General features: G+C 40.6%; 1 protein-coding gene across 3 annotated transcripts in view; it reads right to left on the bottom strand.

Annotated features, from left to right (window-relative positions):
- RFX3 (regulatory factor X3) overlaps positions 1 to 12,525 on the bottom strand; it is a 117,069-nt gene extending 104,544 nt beyond the window's left edge. The window contains exon 1 of one of the 3 annotated variants that reach the window (XM_065047231.1): positions 11,956 to 12,525. The gene's annotated coding sequence lies outside the window, so the exon portion shown is untranslated. The other 2 variants (XM_065047229.1, XM_065047230.1) reach the window with 2 other exon arrangements.
- Positions 12,526 to 23,128: the final 10,603 nt, after the last annotated feature.

Below are 23,128 nucleotides of genomic sequence, written 5' to 3'. Positions count from 1 at the left end.
TTAACTTTGCTATGGACTTTGGTATCTGAATGGCCACAATGATAGTACCCCAGCCAAAGCACATAAACAAAAAATCCAAAACAGAACCACTTCAATCAATAGAAACTATTTTTGTCATTTCACCAATAGCAGTTACTGCCATATCCTCTTCCTCAGAGCATTGCTTTGTCCCAAATCCTTTTTCGGACAGAATACAGTTCTTGTCAAAATTAATAGGAATACAGGTTAGTTATATGAAAATATTTGAAATATCCTCATCAGAGCAAAAACCCTCTTCAGAGTCCTGGCCATTATATTTGTTGAATACCACTTACCAATCACCAGGCAGTTAGCCATATACAGAACACCCATAAACTTGTCTCAATAAAGCAAGGACATTATCCAATTTATTTAAAACATTTAAATAATTTCCAATAAAAATTTTAAGTTTGCTCATTTTCCTCTTCTTTTTTTTTTTTTTTAATTTCATCTTTCACTGCAGCAGAAGCATTAAGAACTGCAAACAAAGATTCTAATAAATAAGCACAAAAACTCCACAGAAATCAACAACTGGGATTTAGTTTTGCCAAGTGTTCAACATCTTCCTTTCTTGTTTTTTATATCTCTTAGTTCATAGTTGTCTTCTCCTGAAGATATCTAAGAAATTTGTTTTTCTTCTATTTTAGTTCTCTCTACTGTTATTATTTTTGCCTCTGCAGGGCTCCAGTGAAAACTCTCAAGGTTTCATTGTAAAATATTTTATAAATAAATGCACGGAATTCAGTCAATGTCGAGTCCTAAGTCTGTGAAATCTAGAAAACAAAGTGTTAGACCAAATAACATAACTGTAGTAATGCACTGAAGGAAAAAGGAACACAAGAGTTCTGTGCTGTTAGGCAGACAGTCTCTTGGGTACTCAAAATATGTCTTTGTGATATATCTCAAGACAACGGTTTTGTGATTTTAACTCTAGAGACAATCACAGTATCACAGTATGTTTGGGATTCGAAGGGACCTCAGAAGATCATCTAGTCCAACCCCCCTGCCAGAGCAGGAACGCCTAGATGAGGTTACACAGGAACATGTCCAGGTGGGTTTTGAATGTCTCCAGGGAAGGAGACTCCACAACAATCCCTCCTCATTTACCCCCAGAGGTGAAGATTCAGTTGCAGCCCATAAGAAATGGAACGGGCTAACAAGAAAAAGAAGACAAACCAGAGCACAGCCTAGAACTTCTGCTGTAGAACGAGAATCACAAATAATACCATAGCATAGTTCAGGCTGCCACAGATTTCAGGAGCTCTCAAGTCCAACTTCCTTCCCAAAACAGGCTCAGACTTGGCATCAGACTAGCTCCTCAGGGATTTAGCCAGTCAGGGCTTGAAAATCTCCAAGGACAGAGATGGCAAAATCTCACTTGGCCCAAGCTGCATGGCTGGGCTGTCCTCCAGTCTAAACTTCTCTTGTCTCAAATTATGATCATTGTCTCTCATGCTCCCACAATGGACTGCTGTGAAAATCCTGGCTGCTTCTTCTTGATTACCTCCTTGTAGGTATTAGGGAAGGCTGCTCTTAGGACCCCTGAAACTGTCTCTTCTCCAGACTGAACAAGCCCAGGTCCCTCAGTGTCCCATCACAGACATATGCTCCAGCTCCTGACCATCTCAGTGGCCCTCTGCTGAACTTACTCCAGCTTACCAACATCTTTCCCATAATGGCATGAGGGTGCAGGCAAAACTAGATATGGATGTAGATGTTGCCTAGTAAGTGTGGAGAGGGGTGAGATAATAATTTTCCTCAATTTCCTGCCTATACTCTTATTCATTCAGCCCATGAGACACTGTTGATCTTCCCTACTGCCAAGGCATGCTGTGGCTCATGTTCACTTCACTGCCACCAGAAACCCAGCACCTCCTCCACTGAGCTGCTTCCCAGCCACGCTCTCCCCAGCCCATGGTCTACAGATTATTGGCTGAGGGCCTGAAGATCTAGACAGCTGCACAAGACTGGTATTTCTCTGCCTTTTGGCCAGTATATTAATGTAGAAGTAGGTCAAAAGGGAGTCCTTTTCTCAGTGACCACTTTTGTACTAGATTTCACTAAGTAGCACAAAAATACCATACCACTTTCTAACATTCTGTGAAACACAGTCAACCATATTTGAAAAAAACATACGTAATATAGAAACAGCACGACAGCAATGAGTGATGTCAAAATCAACAGTTTTATCCATTGCCATAACACAAGTAACTCCATTTGACAAGACTGGGCCACCTAGATTAAAATAAGATGCCTGCTATATCATTCTTATTCCCATGAAATTATATGCCACATTTCTTTCACTCTTTGAGGAAAAACAAACACTTAGTGCACTAAGCACCTTCTGCTCCTTTGGTTTTATGGCAAATTTAACCACTTTCATACTAGCAGGTTGAATGCTGTAGAGTATGTAAAAAGCTTTTGAATCAGTACATGAAAGGCAGAAGTATTCCATGTAGAACAAACATATTTTTAAAAGCAAAACATAAATATTAGCCAATGAGAGCAGATTGTTGTGAGTTCAGAAGCACAGCTATAAAAGTTATACTTGTGACCAGGAAGCTTAGTTTATGGAGATGACACAGCTAATTTTATTAAAGGACTTAACATATTATCAATCAACATCTCAATCCCCACTGTTAACACCCACTTACATTTTCAAGCCACTTTTAGTGGCGAAACCCTGCTACATTGCCCTTCCTGTACAACAAACTTTGGAACAAGTTCTTTAGCATTTCTGATCCCAGCTTCCCACACACAGACCTACCTTTATCACAGATGACCAAAACATAACTCCCAATTTCCTATCCACCAGATACATCTGTTTTTCTGCCTTGCCATTATACCTTTTCCTATATTATGAATGTGCGAAGAAAAATCTTACACTTCATTAAATACATTAGTTATTTTCATTACAGTGAAAAAAAAAAAAAAAGAACTGCTGGCTACAGCTTAACCTTGTTTTAGTAGGCTACAGATAGTCTGCCTGTTGATGTTGAGCTTTTAAGAAATTCAGCTGTGTCTGAAGAGTTACTGTCCTTGGATCATAACGTGTAACCGAGAGCACAACTAAGCTGACATAAGAACCTTTGAGTATCCCAAGTTTATGACTGTGCTCAGGACACAAGTCATTACGGGGTGCTAATATTTACAGCACTGAGTTCTTGCAGATTCCCACCATACAATCTAGTGTGTCATCTTGAAATCAAGCAGTGGGAATCCCTAAAAGGCAGCCTTCCATACATAAAGTAATCCTAAATTTCCTCTTCATTTCAGTTGCCTGAAATGTGTTTGTCATACACATGACATGAATAATGTATCTTCACTAGGTCATGAAAGTTGGTCACTGCACTGAAATCATGATCCCATGTCTAGTTCTTCCTTTTAGTCAAGAAATCTCAGTTTCTTCAGAATTAAATTGGGAAGAATATATATACTAAGGTAAGGACAATCAGAGAAGATCCTGAACACCTTCAAATCTTGACTGTAAAAGATAAGAAAATTCTATCCTCACAAATTTCTGGAATTAGATCATCCGTGATCAAAAATACAGGCCAGTATCAGATGTTAATTAATTCATCACAATCCCTCAAATGAGTCAAGGAAGCGGCTTTTATCTGAATCATGGCAGGTAATCTTAGTATCTGAAATTTAAATCTTAGTATGACCTGCCTCCCTGAACAACTACTGATATGAGATGGTACCTGAAATCTGAACATTCCGGACAGCACCAGCTCATAAGGTTATGCCCTTACACTACAGGCCATTTGGTTTACTTGAAACACCATTTAAAAAACACACCAAACAACTGCAACCAAACCAGCATAAAAACACCACCTTTAAACCACCAAGAGAATCTCTGTTCCATAAACCAGCATGATAAATTATGCTATTGCTTTGTAGGACCAGCTCTAATCCTCAGTCTATTGCAATTAAACCTTCCCCGGGTTTGACATAAGTTTGCTAGTGAAGTGAACTCCAGTCACAAAACCCGAATTCTGTAAACCCGTCCGAGGGTGAGAAAACCCTAAGCCTCTATCATCTCCACATAGCTTCAGGCCTAGTACACCAAAACCTCTATGAATTTACCTGCTCACTATTGTTCCTTGCAATACTCTGTCAGGACTATGCTCCTTATGGTACAAAGACGTTTCAAGAGCAGTTGTAGAAAAACAGAGAAATGTAGGACAACCTTCAGTTAGGAAGCACCTGGCAAGCTAAGGAGAGGCAATACCATTAAAAATTGTGCTTTTATCTTAGCTCATTTACACTTGCCTCACTTCAAAACAGAATCTGAACGCAAAAGGATTTCCACAAAATAAGGGAATGGAGCCACATTTCTGTACAACATATCTCCATTCTAAAGCTAAGCATGTTCTAGTCCCTAAAACAACCACAAGGATGGTATAGTTCACAGAAGAGATTTTGCGCCTTTCCGAAAGGCCAAAGAGTAATCTTTCTAGAAGTTACACGGAACTGCTACTAATATTTCCCACCATCAACTCTGAGGAGTTTAAAACATCCTGGATTGTACATTTTTCCATTCACTAAATCTGATAGGAAATAATAAAATGCATATAGGAGTGTTATTTATCAACTACCTTGCAAACAGCAACTCAGTTTAAGTGATTTAACAAAGAGTGGACCAAATAAAATAGGAGCGAACTAAATACTAAACAGAAACCTGTCTGTTGACATTACCTTAGCTACAACATGCTCAACAAAGTAGCATGTCAATTCCACCTCGTGTCTAACAATTTCATAAGTCAGCCACTATGCAGATAGTTCAACTGCTCCTCACCAGCAAGGGCTAATGTAACTCTGAATACAGCCAGACATTTCTGCAGAAGTAATCTCGACAGTATTCATAAATCCTATATTAATTTTATAAATGAGCACAGTGGTCTGTAGAGCTATAGATATTTAGTTAAACATTAACTTTCAGTAACTGTAAAATGCATGATCTGATAATTAAATTATTTTATTTTTTTAATCAGAAATTTTAAGTAAATTTAGTTTAACAATGACGATTATGGAACAACTCTTCCTAAAATGCACTTTAAAAAGCAAGCATGGGTTTTTAGGGTGAGTAGTTCTAAATTTTCATTACTGTATCTTTCCAAATTCTCCATGAGACACAAAGCAATTAACATTGAATCCTAATAATAAACATAGTGTGTAAAAACTTAAATAGAAATACAAATTAAAAACCCCTTGTGTACAGCCACATGTCCTTCATATGGAAAAACTACACCTTATCAATGTAGGATAGAAGTGTACAGGTGGAAGTGGTCATCTTGTCAACAACAATGTGGCGTGGGAAACATTCTTCCTTCACTAAAGCTGTAACTCTGTTGTCTCTCCTGCTTACATCAAGTTACAGAACAATGCAGAGGTAGGAATACAGCACACATCTTACTAGGAAAAAATAAGCTAGTGGATTATTCTGAAATCATTTTGCAGCAGTTAAATAGAAGGTGAATCTTCAAATTTATGAGACTTTTAACATAAGACAGAAATCCTGATATTTACCACTTCTTCCATTGGTAAGAGAACTACAATTATTTTGTTATTTTTGCTTTCACCTACCTATAATGAGTAGATTTAGTCCTCCTTAGTAAATACCAGTTCCTTTTTGCAGTTCCAGTCATCAAAGACTTGCACTGTCAAATTGCACTCTCAGCTGTTCAAAGTCCAAAACACTACCAAGGGATAAGGAAGAAAACACCCAGGTGATAGTATCTCTTCTTGCTTAGATGAGGCTACACAGATCAATAGCAACTTCTGTAAATGTTTTGTGGATAATGTTGGTCACACCAAAAGACATTAGCTCAAATTCACAATCCTGGTCATCTAATCCACTAGCAAGTAAACCCTTCAGATAGCCTATTAACATCCAATATAATTGTTAGATTAAGGGAGCTACATAAGCAAGACTGCTTTCCCTTGCTTCCCTTCCAGAATTTAGCTATCCTGGAGGGGGAAGAAAATCAGACCAAGGGTACTCCAGAAACATTATACAATGCATCAAAATTCAGCAGACATGAACTAACTCGTTGGAGATAAAAATGTATCTTCTAATTTTAGCTCCACAGAAACATAATAAATAACTATCTATAGACTTAGGAACTGTGTTGTAAGTAGTTCTGGCTCATATTAAACATTTTCATTCTTCTCAAGATAATATAGTTAACAACACAGAAAAATGATTAATCCACCAAGAAAAGAGAACACCTTTACTGAAGTAGAATAAACTGACTCAATGATACATGCAAAGTGACATACTGTACCTTTCAAAAGATTTGGTTGTTTCTGTTTCTGCTTTGCAATGTCACATGACTTAACTACACCTCTAAGTGTTTAGAAAATATCCCTGAAGTGGTATGTAGGAGAAAACACAGATCAATTACTATGAAGTAATAGAAGAGAGAAGCCATTTACTTGGCTTTGAGTCATAAGTTGTAGTGGTAGCATCCAAAGCCTGAACACAATCTAAAGACACAGTTCTTGTCTCAAAGACCTTATAAACTTATTTGAAATAAGACTTCAATAAGAACAACACGAAAGAACTAAAGAAATTATTTACTCAGAGAACATCTAAGAAGCTAAGCTATACTCAATGTAGTGGGTCTGTGGGTGGATTAAATGACCTTTAAAAATAGTGCTAGATATTTTTTTCTCTTGTAATTCACGAATAAAAGTTCCAAACGCTACAATTACACTCAAATTTAGTGATTAATATACAATCTTTAGTGTTCCCATAGTATTGTTATGGATGTCATGTAAGAATTTTAAAAAGCAGAGTTAGAACTAAGTTAGGAATTTACAAAGGAAGTTTGAATTGCTAGAATGTAAACTTTCAAGTCTCATTAAAATGCACATAGTAAAACAGGAAAATACTTTATTAAATACAACTTACAATATAGTCCACCACCTCTTGATTTTGTGCCACTATATTGGATAGTTAGGGGACCAAAGACAAAAAACTTACCACAATGGAACAGGAAAAGCAATCGAAGATAGCGTGCAAAACCAAGCAATTTAGGTATACTCTCCCAATTCTGGCATCCACCTTTGCAAATACTTCCAAAAGGAAACTACACTGAACTAGACACTATTATCCACCCATACGCATGAAAAAAGCATTGCTGTATTAATCTCACACTGTATGGCAAAATAATAGATATTATTAAACTACAGAACTAACAAGAATGCATTTCTAATCTGTCGGGTTCATGTATAGCCATATAGAAATTATTGGAATTAAACATAGTGGTACTCATACGTATGTAGAGGATACAATTTTTAAACTGGTGGGTTTTATTTGTTTTTTGATGGTTTGGGTTATTTTGAAGGGGTGCATATTTTTCTCTCCTAGAATGTATAACATACAATAAACACCACTCCAAAATGCATGCATCTCTCAGGTTCACCTAGCTTTTCAGATCAGCAAAAATTCATTTCAGTCAGTAAAAACTGTTTCACCTACATGCTATACAGACATAAGTTACGCAATTTACATGTAACTATATGTTCAGAGATTATATTTTAAGTGTGTATGTGTGTACAGACACACACATACTCAGATATGGAGCAACTCATTTATCTCAACATTTTTAGCACAATATTGCCAAAATAGTAAGTTTGCTACATTGCAATGTGCAGGGAAAAAAAAAAAAAGTAGAAATATTTCAGTAAGATTTAAACAACTCCCATATACATTATCAATGTATTTCAATGACAGAATTTTTAGGATTTTCTTTCCTCTTTGTATTTTAAAGAAATTAACTAAAAATAAACATAAATCCCATGTTATAAATAATAGGCTATTCTTATTAAAATATTCTTAAGTTAAATATTCTTCAAGGAAAAAAAATAAAGGTAAGTAATCTAGTGAAACAAAAGATTTCTTCAAGCAATGGATCTTGTCTTGGTGAGCATGAAAATTATTAGGATTACAGCTAACCACACAGTCACAAAGCACTAAATTTTACACTCAAACAGTCACATCTCTTTTAAAAGTCCAATGAGAGAGAATTAAAAAGTAACATGATTGTATTATATAGAACACTTCAAACTCTGATATGACAAGTTAACTATTAAAATGCACCTATTCACTGGGAAAATAATTGCCTACAAAAGTACATTTTGCTAATGGCAGAAGCAGAGCTCACCACCTGCTTTAGGCAGCTCTTTTGTAAACCTCTGGAAGTCTCAACACAATGCACCAGAAATGAAAGTGACACCTGTTTAAATCAGCCATCTGTCCCTAACAAACTAGATTTAGCCAAATCAATATATGTACTGCTCCTCAAATTTCCAAAATACAGGTACACATAGCATCTGTGAGAAAAGAGTAATATAGTTAAAATTGACAACCAACTTTACCAGCAATACATAAATAATCAACTTGTGGCTAACAGAAAAACATAATTTTAAATGTTAGCCTATTCATTTTAAAAGCCTCATTAATTTTTCAGCCCTCATTTTTAGTAAAAAAAGTAAGTAGTTTCATTCATAATTTTAAAATATACTGCTTTGGGTATCCTAATATGTTAATTTTACAAAGTTTGATTTTGAAATGGAACTCCAACTACAAGGACACTACAGTATCACTGAAAGCTTATTTTTTAAGCTGTCTGTATTTGTGATGCATTCACATGTCATTTCAAGTGAAAACAACTTTTTTAAAGGCTTTAGGAGTCATGTATCTTATATTTTTAACAACCTACTCATTTTTTTAAGTATTCTACATGACAATATCTGCAGCTGATATGCTTTTGAAGACTGCAGGTAAAAATACAACTAATATGGAATATTTTTAGAGTGAAGGAAGCCTTTCATAGGAGGACAAAGCATGAAAACCTGCAGTACTAGCCAGAACACCAAAAGGAACTACAATGATAAAAGATTGTTGACTTTTAGATACTTGCTTACATTTTAACTAAAAAGAGAGGAAAACAGTAACAGCTTTCCCTCTCAATGTAGAGTTTAGTAAACAAAAAGAAACAGTAACATCTATTTCTGTAGATAGTTTTGTGATTAACATACTCTACCAGACAGGAACAAGAAATGGGTTAGTGCTAACAAACCTGAACCTATTATCAAATAAAGCGCACGAACTTTAAACTCTTTAACAGCATGTGCCTTTGATTCCCATTTCGTTTACCTACACTACGTTCTGGAATGGGTTTCTCCACAGTAGCACAATTTAGGTTAGTTCACAAACACCACAACAGAGCATATGATCTTGAAAGGCCTATTAGGGTATGCTGAAACACAATCAGATATTTACATAGTCCAAGTCATGAAAACCAAGGAATAAAAAAAAAAAATTACAAACCACCTCACATTCAAACACTGGTTACCATCACAAACACCAACTATCTTGATAGCTGAAGGCATCAGGGAATCAGAAAGCATAATCCAGATCTCATCTGTGATCATTACAGTATTTCAGAGAGAATAAAGAGTCAATACTTTTCTCAGTACAGTCAATATTATTAAAAGAGGTGATTACAGCCGCATTATTATTTTCCAAATTGCAGTCATTGCCTAAATAAAATGTGGCTAAATAGTACTAAACCAGCCTTTGTTTCTGGACAGAATCCTGTACTTTTAATCCAATTTTTAAGAAACTTCTGTAGCTCTCCTCACACAGTTAAAACAGAAAGTTTGTCTCATAGCCTATGGACACACTTTCCTTTGCTACCAGGGGTCAGGATACCTGTTCTGAAAAGACAGATTCCAACATCCAGGAAGGATTCAATCCCGAGCAGTACTCTGTCCTGCTGCAAGAGGGCTACTCAAGAAAGGCATGGTGCAGAACTGATATCTTCTCTTTTCAACAACAGAAGATGCCAGCAATGATTTCACAACCAATGAATCTCATAAACTACTCAATAAAACTAATAACAAATACATTAAGATTTAAATGTGCCATTTAAGTGATACGGCATTATAACTCACCCTGAAAATTCTTAATGTCTTCAGAACTTATTTGACAGCAGGACCTAGAAAATTAGCACTCAGTGGTTTCATCTTGAGCAAAATCATTCAAAGATTACAATGTAGAGACCTTTGGTCTTTATTCAAAATAATGTATTTTCTAAGTTTTTGTTGGCCCGCGAAATATACATTAAGAAAAATAAAAAATAAAACCAAACCAAAACAGAGCCAACATGCCTTAGCTCAAGAAATATTAATATCAACAGTGCACACTTAGCACATTTTGTAGTCGACAGCCTCTTGGAAAAATTGTCCCTGTCAAATTCATTGGTAGTTCCAGCATGAGACAGACAAATATATTGTTGCTGAAACTGTAATGAGAAACCCTGCATTTTACACCAGGTTCTACAGATATAAAAAACATATATACCATTAAAATGTAGGTTTTAGATTAAAAACAAGAATATCCTTTTTCCTAACTATTTTAATAAATAAGGCAATAAGAAAGTAAATAAGTCATCACTTCAAAAAGAAAAAAAAGCTTGCCACAATGACAGATGGTTTCACAAGTCAAAAAGGGAGAGTGCAACTGGATATGGAGAGTTAAAAGAGAATTCCATTCCCATAACAGATGCCAAAAATTCACTTCAGCTGAAAGAATTTTAAAAGTATATAAAGTATGATTTGACACTGCTGACAACACAAATCTTTAGATCATAATAAGCAATCACAAAAAGATGAAAAAAACCAAGCATTTTTGATGAAAAAAAATGCAAAACATCCTCATTAATAATAAAATTTCTACTACAGCTCCTTGATAGGTAAAGATCTGCCTCTTCTCTCTTTCCCAAATGTACTCTCGAAATATAGTAGTAACAACAAAATAAAAAAGACTTTTTTTTTTAATACTATGTCTTTTTTTCTCCTTTCTTCGCTGTTCAGCACACAAACTGACAGTCCACGTCTTGGATTTCCTTCATTGTGGAGAGTTTAAGGAAACGGAAATGGATTCTCTCCACATGAACATAACTCACTGTGCACAAACTAGATCTACACATGCACTGTTCCATACTACACTGGCAGTATGAAAGCATCATTTAAAAAATAACCCCCTGCAGAAGGAGCACAAGAAAAAAACCCTGATGTTCTGTGTGTGTACGGGTGGAGGCATTGAGTAAACAAGAAAACACTTCACAGTACAAAGAAAATACAGCTTGCCCTAAAATAACCAGCAACATTAGTTATGAATAAAAGAAAAATTTAAAGCGCAGAAATGTGACTGACATGATCAACATGGTGAGAGCATCATTAAAAGCCACAGCGAGTTCACAAATATCTGCAGCATTCAGCAGTCACATCAAATCAGAACAAGGCCCCTACAAGTGAAAGGGGAAAAACACCCCCTGCTCCCCGGTGGGCTGGAGGACCCGTCTCTGGCTGCATCTTCCCTCCCACCCCCACGGTTTTTTGGGGGTTTAAAGTCAGTAACCTTAGACTGCGGCCAGAGCCTCGTTCCCCGATTTCCACACTCCCTCATCCGTGCAAACGAGAGTCCAAGGAAGATGCATACCCACCGCATTCAAGCGATTGTCTGGAGGTCCCAGAAGCGTGCCGCCGTCCCCAGCACCGCCAAGCCTCTCCTCCTCCTCACTCCGTACCGCGGCCAGCTCCCCTCCCCGCCCAACAGACACCCCCATCCCAACCGCCCCGCTCCGCACGCCGCTCCCCACCCAACGGCGAACCACCCCCGGGCGGGGGGGTCGGGCAGCTGGCCCGGGGTGCAGGGGCGCCGGGGGGAGAAGAACGAGGAAGAGGGACGACGTGGGGGAGGCGCGGGGGAAAGCGGGGGAGCCGGGAGGGCGACCCACGTTCCCCCCGCTGCACCGCAACCAAGCGCGCAGCCCCAAGGAGCAGCCCCGGCCCGGATGCTGCGAGGAGGGGGAGGGAGAGCGGAGGGAGGGCTGGCGTGCGCCCGACACGGACATTCACCTGGGCTGCGGCGGGCTGCGGCGGTGTTCCCGCTGTCGTTGCTGCTGGAGGTGGCTGTTGTTGTTGTTGTTGTGGGTGACGATGAGGAAGGGGGTGAGGAACAGCAGCAGCAGGAGGAGGAGGAGGAGCAGGAGAGGAGCGGTTGTTGTTGATGGGTAACAGTCGCCAGGACTACGGTGACTATGGCGCTTGATTCACAAGGCAACGGTTGCTATAACTCACAAAAGGGAGAGCGAGCGAGGGAGGAGGAGGCGGCGGCCCAGCCTGAGAGGCCCGGAAGAGGCGGGGCCTGCCCTAACGGACAGGCCGGGGCGGGCGGGGGCGGCTCCTCCAGCCAGACCGGGCGGCGTCCGGGCCACGCGGCCGCGCGGGGGGTCCGTGCGCGCGCGGGGCGGCGGGCAGGCGGCGGCACGGACGGCGGGGCGAGCGGGAGGCGGTGCGAGGCCCGCGCGAGGGGCGTGGCCGCGCGGGTGCTGCCTGGGCCGTGCCCGCGGCCGCCTGACGCCACTTCCGGCGGGCGGGAGGAGGGCGCTGGGCCGCGGCGCGCTGGCCGCTGCGGGGGTCGCGCAGCCCCCGCCGCCGGGCGGGACGAGCAGGAAGTTGGGCCCGTCGGCGGCCGCCCTCCCCCTTCCAGCGCAGCCTGTCACAGGAGCCCCACGCCTCCTTCCCTCGGAAAATGGCAGCGAGGAGCCGTCGGCGCTGGTGGTGCAGTCCGGCTGCCGCCATTTTGAGGCGGGAGGAACGGCGGAGCCGGGCCTGCGGCTCCGCGTGGCCCCGTCCTCCCCGGTCGCTCCGGCGGGAGGCGCTGGGCGACGCTGTGGCCGAGCCAGGGGCCTGGGGCGCGGAGTGGGTGACCTGGGTGCGCTTGGCCTTGCCAAGCGACCGGCCCTGCCTGGCGAGCGGTGCTGGCAGCGCTGAAAACCAGCTGCTCGCTGCCTGGCCCGTTGAGTCTTCGTGATACGTGTGGGCTCGGGGCCCGTGACTCCGAGGCGCAGGTGGTTTTCTGGATGTGTACGATGCCCACACATCCCATGGCCACTACAGTGCGTCTCTTGCCCCTTTGTTTTCGCACCTTCGGCTCTTCACTAACCTGCCAAGTATCTCTGCAGCTCCGTGCTCGTCTGTTGCTGCATGTGTAGCCAGTAATGCTTGCCAATAGTCTCTAAACCCCGTAGTTCGTTCATGACTGTTTCAGTGTACTGGTCTGTATCACAAGTGTTACCAACACAGGGGTTGGTAATGTTGATATGTTTCTCATGCCTGTTGCTATAAGCACCTGACATTTGCCTTGCATACCCTACAACCACACCACTACACCTGTCCCTACAGGAACACATGTAAATTGTTCTTACAAACCACTGAAGCAGTTTTGAAACATTAATAAACTTACTGTGGTTTTCAAGGCTGCATGTAACAGTTCTAGCTGCAACAACTTACGAAAAAATAGTGAAAAATCTGTAAGTATATAAAAATAATACCTTAACTGGTGAAGCTTTAGCTCTATAGCAACAATTTTGAATTAATAAAACTCAGCACTTCTAAAGCCGAAGCTATGTCTTACTACTCACTGTGGAACCTAATCTTGAGACGCTCTACTGGGATCTTCAGCCTCTGGGTGTTTTGAGAGCTCACACCTGCAGCAGTAGCCAGAAACAGTAAGATGATACACAACCATAAGAAATTTAATAAGGATACAAAATAATTTTAAATATGTTTCTACAATTTTTCCTCTCAATATCAATTTATCTTATCAATTTGATCTTTACCAATGTATGTCTCATCTTAATTTGTGAAGAAATTATATATTTTTTAAACTTGCCAGCACTTACCCATTACAAGATAATCAATAAAAATGTTCAGCCACATCACAGAACTTCTGTAATTAATGGCAGTATTAAAAAATATGTGGAATTGAAATATGAAAAAGCTATTGATTAAAAGTGGTTGTACTGTTAAAAGCCTTGTATTTCATATTTAGATGCAGAATGTACTGTATATCTAAAAAAAAAAAAAAAAAAGTATGCCCTCTTCTTAATCAAAATATAATCAAAATTTTTCACCACTGAATGAAAATGGAGCTGGATGGAAGTTGCTCATATACTTCAAAAAGTATTGTTTTTGTTGTCAGAATCAAAAATTTAACACCTCTGAAAGATAATTGGTGTCACATGCAGGAATTTATCCTTCATTTTTTTATGTTGAGAATGACAGTGGAAGAAAGGCTATTCCTGTGAACTCTTTTTTCTGATACTGAATATGTAATGCTTTCCGGTTTTGATCTTCAAGAAAATTATGCTGCCATCCCTCAGGACTTTTCCAAAATACAGAATGTTATAGAGTTTGTGTATTTCTTATGAGGTCATAATTAGTCTGTCTAATAATTTCACACAACTTGGCCCATTTTTTGTTAAATCCACTTTGTAGGTTGTTGGCATTTCCAAATGGTTTTCAGATATAGTCTGTCATTTGTAGCATATCTGGAACGTACAATAAGGCGTTCTTATCAGCTGTGTTGTACAGAACACATATCTATATGTCTTATGAAACAGTATAAAGGCAATACACAATATTAAAGTGTGTGAGAACAGGAAAACTGATTAAGACTATGGGTACATCTCATAAATCTTATTGGCCCAGTTAGTATGAGTTTATGCGTAGAGAAGTGCAAGAACAAGCGTGTACCTGGATTTCAGTTGTTTGTTAACTTTGCTACCTTAGGACCATTTTCAGTTCAGGGATTTTCTGAACCCTGCATGACCGATATGTCTATTTTATAACCTTCAGAGAATCGGTTCCAATAATTTGTCCAGTGTCCCCTTAAACTCGTGTATGAGCTTTGCATTTGCAACATCTTTTGCCAACTGTCTTGCAACTGTTATATGAAGAACCAAGCCCTTTTCCTTTCTCTGAATTCCAGTCCTATTGGTTTCTGTCTTTTCCATTCTTGTGAGTGCTCATAGTGAGGGGGAGAAAGCAAAAAAGATATATGTAGATGTTGATGTTAAGGGATAGACAATTTAGTGCACATCTGGAGGCTACACTGTCTGTCTGCTTGTGATGGTTCTTTTGAATACTGTAGGAAAAGAGGAATGCATTTTCCAGTTTGGTTGCATGGGAAAGGTACTGTGAAAAGGCATAGGATGTCTGCAGGCACCAAGACTGTATCATGAAGAGAATCTAAACGTGATAAGTGGGAGTGATAGGACATTTCCCTTGACAATGCACTGCAGATATGAAATAAAATGCTGTAGTAGGCATATCCATAGTTAATTTAGAAGCTGGATGTGTTAATTGGTATTTAAAGTCTCTCACAGTTTCGTTACACTGAGTTTGTGATAAACCAGAAGTATCAGTCATGATTTTAAAAATCACACTGAGATATATTCCTAGAACAGTTTTACCTATATAATGAGTAAAAATCCAGTATAAAAGAAATTAATCATTCTTCACTATCTGATGTAACAAATGTAAAAAACAGTGAGTAGGCATCTGTTAAGCCACATTGCATCTTAAATAAACAGATACAGATTTGTTTGTTGCCATATGAAATCTGAGATTATACCAGCCACTGAGAATCCACTTTTCCTTAGGAAAATGTCTGAAATCTCCAGCCCTAATCATGGAAGAAGTCCCTTTTATTACTGAATTCAGGGTTTGTAGTTGTTTAATCAGAGTTAGGACAGTCATTTAAACAATTTCTACAAAAATCATTTTGCTCCAGCTTTCTGATGTCAGAGAACGATGTTGAATTGATGACCATTGCAGATGTGGCAATGCCAGAGGTTTCCGAGTCTAAGCACTGTCTTTTGTACAGACACCAGGGAAGGTGTTCAGCTGTCTGGCCACACATGAGGCTTTAAAATTTCGCCCTTGTGCTCAAAGGCCATGGCATGAAAGTCTGTGGGTTAGATGGAATTATCCCCTTGATCTGTTCTGATTAAATCAATCCACTCAAGACAGTGACAAAGGATAAAGTAATTAATTGTCACTTTCTGCACCCTGATGTCCTGCTGGGTTAGTGCAAGTCCTTGCCTTCACCAGATTGTGGCTGGACTTCGTAACAGCTGTGAAGACCAAGTAAGCATTGCCCTTCCTAGGAAAAAAAAAGTTCAGATGGCTGAAGTAGTAAATGAATATTTGTTGAGAATGCAACACACAACAGGACTCTCTGTGAGAAATGTGCTACCTACTCCATGAGTGGTTAATTTTGTAGATGAATTTTAAAAATCTGATAGAGAGCTGCTCTAATACAACCATCCACCCTCAAGAATATATGCCTAGTAGATCTTAATTTAAATTCAGCATGCAATCATAAACAAAATCATCCCCTTGTTTACATAGGTTTGGCCTCTCTGCTGTAGTCAAATGGGGATACTTCGTCACTAGGCTGGGCTAGAGTAGACCAGTCCAGGGTCCAGGAAGGCCTGACATTTGTATACAATTTTGTTTGTGATATAATACTTTGCATATTGAGTCAGTTAGCGAAACGCATACAATGCTATGGACAAACAAATTTTCAGTGGGAGTTGTGATATACAATAAAGGGTTTTGTGGCCTGCTTTTGGTATAAATATGTAAGGTTTCACATGACATTTTTTTCCCCATTACAGTGAGACTAGAGAAAACATTTATTCAAGCCTCTTATGTGTATTTTCATTTATTTCTTAATTGGTACAATCAAATCTGTCAAAACCTGTTATATACTAGAGCTTAAAATCTGTGGCTATTTTGGGATTTATCTTTTCTTTTTGGCAGCATCCAAAATTACAAGCATGTAAAAAGACTCAAAAGTGCATGGCCCTTTCTGCACAGGCACAGTCCCGTTTACTTGACTGAGGCTCTATGGGGTTCCTCAACTCATTGTCACTGTCCTGGGAAACCTTCTGGAGGATGGTCTTACACAACCCTCACAGGTGGCACAACTGCTTTGTGTGCAAACCACAGGCGTGTGGGCTGCCGTGCAAATACTTGGGTTGTCACACAGCGCCTGACACAACGACATCAGTCTTTGTGAGCCCTTGCAGCTCCTTGCTGGCTCTGAGCTGCACCCCAGCAAACCAAGCATGTCTTTGTTCATGGAGGTGTGAAGCAGGTGAAGATGCTGGCTGTGCCTATTGGTGGTGGCTGCAGGGCTGTGAAATGGGGGCAGACACGTCTGTCGCAGCAGCAGTGGTCAAACAAGGTGGGCTGTGACTGCCTGAAAGGGCTGTCCCAAGAGGCTGATCAGGGAAACTGGGCTGCTGAACTGCAACAAACCTGGTGCTTCTTTCTATCAGGTGGAGTCAAGAAGAAGTAAGATTTCCAAGAGCCTGATAATCAGGTCAGCAGCCTGCTCCATAAGCTTGGCTCATCCTCCTAGGGATGAAGCAGGTTCCAGTGCTTTGAAAAACCTGGGTGTGAACTCCTTCACTACTGGGAGCACCACATGCAATTTCTCAGTGAGTGGCCAGCCATGTGGGTGCTTGTGGACCACGGTAAGCAGGGGTACCCTGGGTGCGCAGACCCCTCTCACCAGGCTGCTGGCCACAGAACTGCAGGGCAGAAATGGTGCGTGGCAGCTCAGCAGCCAAGCCAGCATAGGGGATACCTCAGCACTGACACAGCTGACCCCTGCTGTCCCCTGACACAGCAATTAGGAGAGGCAAAAGCCAAAACTCAAGCCAAAACATGGATGGTCAAGAAAAGTGGCTCAGAACGCCATTAGAAAACAGAGAGAGAAATAAATGTTGGTTTCATCCCTCTTTAGGCTTTTTTTCTTTTTCCTCAAGTGGTGTCTGAGTTTGCTCAAAGCACGTGATACTGATAATTTCTTAACACAGATTTCAGATGCTGTTCCTCCTTGCTGAGACCCCATTGTCAGTAGCACAGCATGGCCAATTCTTGTTCTGAGACTGTGCTGTGCTACCATTGGGTCTCACCAAGATTCCAACCACAGAACTGCAGAAGCATCCAGGCTGGCTGGCACCTCTGGACAGTGTCCAGTCCCACCCCTGCCCAGAACAGGACAGCCACAGGAGACTGCTCAGGGCTGTATCCACCCAAGTTTTATTATCTCCAGGGATAGAGACTTCACAGCTTCTCTGAGTATCCTGTTCCAGTGTTCAGCCTCCCTCACAATAAAAAAAAAAAGTTCTTTCTTATGTTTAAATGGAATTTTGTGTATTTTGATTTGTGCTTGTTGCTGCTTCTCCTGTCACTGGGTACCTCTGGGTGTTGTCTTGGTCCATCTTCTTTAGTCTGCCCATAAGGTAGTTGTATACTGTGATAATATCTCCCTGAGCTTTCTCTTTTCCAGGCTGAAGACTCCCAGCTCCCTCAGCCTTTCCTTGTATGACAGAAGCCTCAGTCTTTTAATCATCTTTGTGGTCCTTTGCTGGACTCACTACTGTATGTCTGTGTTTCTGTTGCATTGGAGAGCCCAGGAGTGCACACAGTTCTCCAGATGTCTCTCACCAGCACTGAGCAGAGAGGAATGATGACATTGCACCACTTGGTGACAACATTCTTCCTAATGCAGGAGGCTGTTTGCCTTTGCTGCAAGGGCACGTAGCTGGCTCGTACTCAGATTCTAGGACCTCGAGGCATTTTTTGTCAAAGCTTCTTTCCAGCTGGTCAGACCTCAGCCTATGCTTGTGTGGGAGGTTATTTCTCCCCAAGTACAGGACTTGGCATTTTCTATTCTTCAACATCATGATGTTCCTGTTGGCCCATTTCTCTAGCCTGTCCAGGTCCCTCTGAATATCAGCACTCAACTCAGTTTTGAATTACCTGCACATTTGCTGAGGTTGCACTCTTGTCCCACCATCTCTAGGCCATTGATAAAATTATTAAACAGCACGGGACTCAGTCTCAATCCTTGTAGCATACCCATAGTGATGACCCTACACCAGCTGCACCTTGTGCCAGTGACTACAACCCTTTGGGCTTGGCAGTTCAGGCAATTGTCAATCAGCCTCCATTTTGAAGTTCGTGCTTCGTCAGGTTGTCTGAGGATTTTACAGATGATAGTGTCAAAACCCTTGCTGAAGTGGAGATAAACAACTACCACTTCCCATTCATCCACCAAGCCAGTCATTTCATTCCCAGTCACCTTTTCCTCAAAATATCTGGAAATGGTGTCCTGGATTATTTGCTCCCAGTCACCTTCTCTGAAACTGAGGTGAGGTTGATCAGTCTGTAGTTTTCTGGATCCTCCTTTGGGCCCTTCTTGAAGATTGGGTGGATATTTGCTTTTTTCCCCAGGTTTCAGGGACCTCTTCCATTTGCAGTGACCTTCCAAAGATACTTAAGAATGGCATCACAATGACATGGGTCATCTCCCTCAGCACTTGTGGATGCAACTGGTCAAGTACTGTGCACGTATGAGTATCCAGTCTGTTTAAATGTTCTGTGAACTGATCCTCCTCAATCAAGGCTGATTATTCCTTGCCCTAGTCTGTCCCACTGGTCTTAGTGACCTGGGATTGCTTTATCTCTAAGGACTGAAGTGAGGAAGGCATTGACTACTTCAGCCATTCCCATGTTTGTTAGTTCTAGATCCCTGACCCATTCAACCATGGACCCACATATTCCCCAGTATTTCTTTTCCTTCCTTTACCTATAGAAAGCTTTCTTTTTCTCCCCACATCCCTCATCAGTGTCAATCTTCCTAACCCTTCATAAACACGTTTCCTAATATTAGGGTCTGCCCACTAGTCCTTGCCCATGAGCTCCCAGCCACCTCATCATCCAGCCCAAGGCAGAGATCCATGCATCCCCACTGCGCTCTCAAGTAAAAGGTGATGTCCCTGTCTGACCTGTCCAGTCTGTCCTTCTTTCAAGCCTTGTTTCTGCCCATTGCAGCACTCTGGTTGTGTGAGCTGTCCCAGCATTCTCCCTGAGCACCAGTTCTTGTTTCAGGCCTTATATTTACTGCCTATTAGTGCTTCTGAGCATTAAGTAGCTGTCACTTTCGTGATGGCTGAGGTATATTCTTCACCTTTGTGAATCACATGAATCCTATTACACTTTAGTACTTGGACTGTATTTCACAAGATATTAAATGCAATAGATGTGATAAGAATGCAGTCTTACTTTCCATGGCTTTTAATAAAAACAAGAGAATAATTTCTGAATTTAGACATCCCTTCTACAGAATCTAATCTAAGATTTTAGATAAATGCATTTTAAAATGACCGTGATTAAGTGCATGTATCATGAATTAGAAGTTATTTCAAGTAACTGTAGCATGTTTTATCTTTTATTTTTGGCAAGATGTAGGGGGAACAGTAAGATCTAGACTGTGCAAGTTGCTCACTGCCAACTTCAATGTCTATTCAAATACAGTGTTATCATCCAAAGAAGAACAAACACAGTTTTTGAAAACAGGAGAACAGAAGCATGAGGAAGTGCAGAGATTTTTCCAGGATCATGCACTAAGACAAGAGAAGATAAAGTAATTTGGATTCTTGTATTCTGCACCTTGGTAATAATATTTAACTTCTCCTGTAACTGGATAATTATTACGCCGGTTTATAAGGCACTACCAAAAAGCAGACATTTCATAGCAAACTTCGTCTCTTGCATTTCATGATATCAAGGATCAGGCATTGTTATCATCTCTATGGCCATTCACAGGGTACAAACTGCGAGTTGTGTTCAGTGGCTGCAGTGAGACAAGGAGGAATTTTAGCATGCAGTCCAAAACCCCTCAACTTTTACAGGACATTCATGGTCTCACTGAGGACAGAAGGAAAGGAATTTGGCTGAAATTGTGGGTAGCTCATGTCTAGGCAACGGAAAGGGAGTCGTGGTGGAAGGAAAGACATTTGCAGTTAGATCCAGACAGGTATAAAGGTGTTGCAAAAGTGAGCATGCAGAATCTAGAGTTAGCTTGCATTTGGAGCGCCCATAGAGTTTACAGGAAGATTTAGTTGCCACAGGAGGGATTCCCTGTCCCTCCTGAAGGCTGAAACTCATGCAGCTCCACAGTCCACAGTGCTGTGCACTGAAGTCTTTCATCCCTGCAAGGCGACAACATAGATCAGCAGAACCATGAGGCACTTGACTGATTCCCCCTGCTCATGTTACTCACTGGGTGTTGGAGAGCAAAATCCTGGGAAGGGGAGAAAAAGTGACGTTAAGTTATGAGTTTCTGCAAGTCAGAATGAAGAGGCCTGTAGGGGGATGGAGAGAATATGCCCTAAAGCAACAAATTGCCTCATCAGTAGCAGGTCTAATGCTTTCTAATGGTGAGGATCTTGGCAGATAATTTTGTAGCATGTGTAACTTCAAGGACAATAAATAAGGAAAAAAAATATCAAATTTTGTTACCTATGACAAGTGTTTTACTTACTGAAGCTTCTTACCCTTTGCCTCTTTTGGAACATGGTACTACTCTGCTGTGTGTTACCTTTAGTTGCAGGATGCCAACATTGCACGTTGCTGTTGATGTGAACAGCGACATCATTATGGTGATTATAAATGATCTAGTGTGGGGTTGTTGCTGTATCCCTAACACCACCTTTTGTATATAAAGATTTTGGTATAACACATGAGCTACTGAGACAGATCTAAGTTTAAAATTAAAGTTTGATTCAGGCATTTCTGGAATTCTAAGCATGACTTCATTATTTTAATATTATTTCAACTTTTTTTTTGGTTAAGTAGGGAATATCAAAAGAATAAGCATTAGATATAACTCTGTTGTCATGTATATTCATTGACAACTAGGCTCTCTTTAGTTTTTAAAATGCTCACATATGATCCTATGTATTTCTCTGTTTGTCTGCAAACCCCAAGAGCCAGGAGGCTGATTTCAGAAAAAATTAGTTTACATGTTTATGTACTTTCCCAGTAGCTGAGGAAAATACTTAATAGTGGGATTCTAGAATGTACGTAAAAATATACCTTATACGTACTGTAGAAATATATCTTAAATATACCTTAATTCTATTATGTACTTTCTTATAAAGCATCACGATTTCAATACTAGAATGTTTTATTTTTACAAGTTCTCACACAATAGTGCTCCCTTTATAGTTACTTTCCATTTTTCCCTTCTCACTCACTTCTTTTTGAGGGGGGTTGTATGTAGGGTGAATTCCTTGGAGATCTCAAGATTATTCCTTTTCAGCCAATTTCAGTTGAAAATAAATTTTTCACATATTCTATTTTTTATTTTAATATATGATGCAAAAGCAATGTTATTCTATTGGATTCTTCCCTCAATATATATTTCATTTTCCTTGTATTGGTTCAAATAGATTTAATCAAAATGTAAAAAGTAATTTCTCCAGTGTTGGTCCCTTTGATTAAGTCTCAAGGCTTCATTCCTAGAAAATCTATGAAGTTATTAGTTTACTTAGCACCATAGTTAATTTCAAAGTATGATATTTTCACTGTAGACCAAATAACATTCCAGTTTATACTGATAATTAAAGTACAACCCAATCTGAAAAGTGACTACATAATATGGAGCCTTTTTTATGAAAGGAAGGCTCTGTGTACAGACAAGACACAGAAGTGGTGTGAACCCTGAAGAGCTCATAAGCAGCACGAGACTGGGCAAGAACTTAACAAGAGAGGAGGTAAAACTAGCATTCGCAGGTGCATGTGAGCACTGTAGGGGTTCCTGTCCTTTTACTGAAAGAAGAGCCCAGCGATTGCTGCCCCAAAAGAGAACAGGATTAAAGGGAGAGCCTGAGGTTTTTCAGTGTTTGCTTGTTTTTATGCTTCAAGAGGAAGCAAATGGCTTGGGGCCAGCTCCGGGTGCATTTAGGCATTGCAGAAGGGAATGTGCCAGGCATTGACTTTCTCCAGTGCTCTTTGGCTTTCTGTCCTTACTGGCATGTGTTTATGCCTTCTTAGGAAACCTTTCGACAATGGCAGCTAAAGCCTGAGTGACTACAGTGCAGGAAGGCAGAGGCTGGGTAGCGTTTAAGAGCTATCACAAATAAGTGAAAGCAGAAGAAGAATGTACCTGTGGTGCTGCAGGGCTGAGCAGCTGGACTGTGGATGGTGGCATGCTGCTACCCCTGCAGACTGCTATTTTAGGGAAAGCACCATTCTCTTGGCCCCCTCCATTGCCTTATTGTGTCTGTCTGGTAGTACTGGAGAATAAAAAGCTTGCAGTGAAGTTTTGAATGCATAATGCTGCAAGTAGCCTGGATTTTTTTTTTCTGTAAGGTGGATT

The sequence above is a fragment of the Columba livia genome, chromosome Z, assembly GCF_036013475.1.
Source record: "Columba livia isolate bColLiv1 breed racing homer chromosome Z, bColLiv1.pat.W.v2, whole genome shotgun sequence".
Taxonomy (NCBI): domain Eukaryota; kingdom Metazoa; phylum Chordata; class Aves; order Columbiformes; family Columbidae; genus Columba; species Columba livia.
The sequence above is the reverse complement of the archived record's forward strand: the minus strand, read 5'-3'. Positions and strand labels throughout refer to the sequence as shown.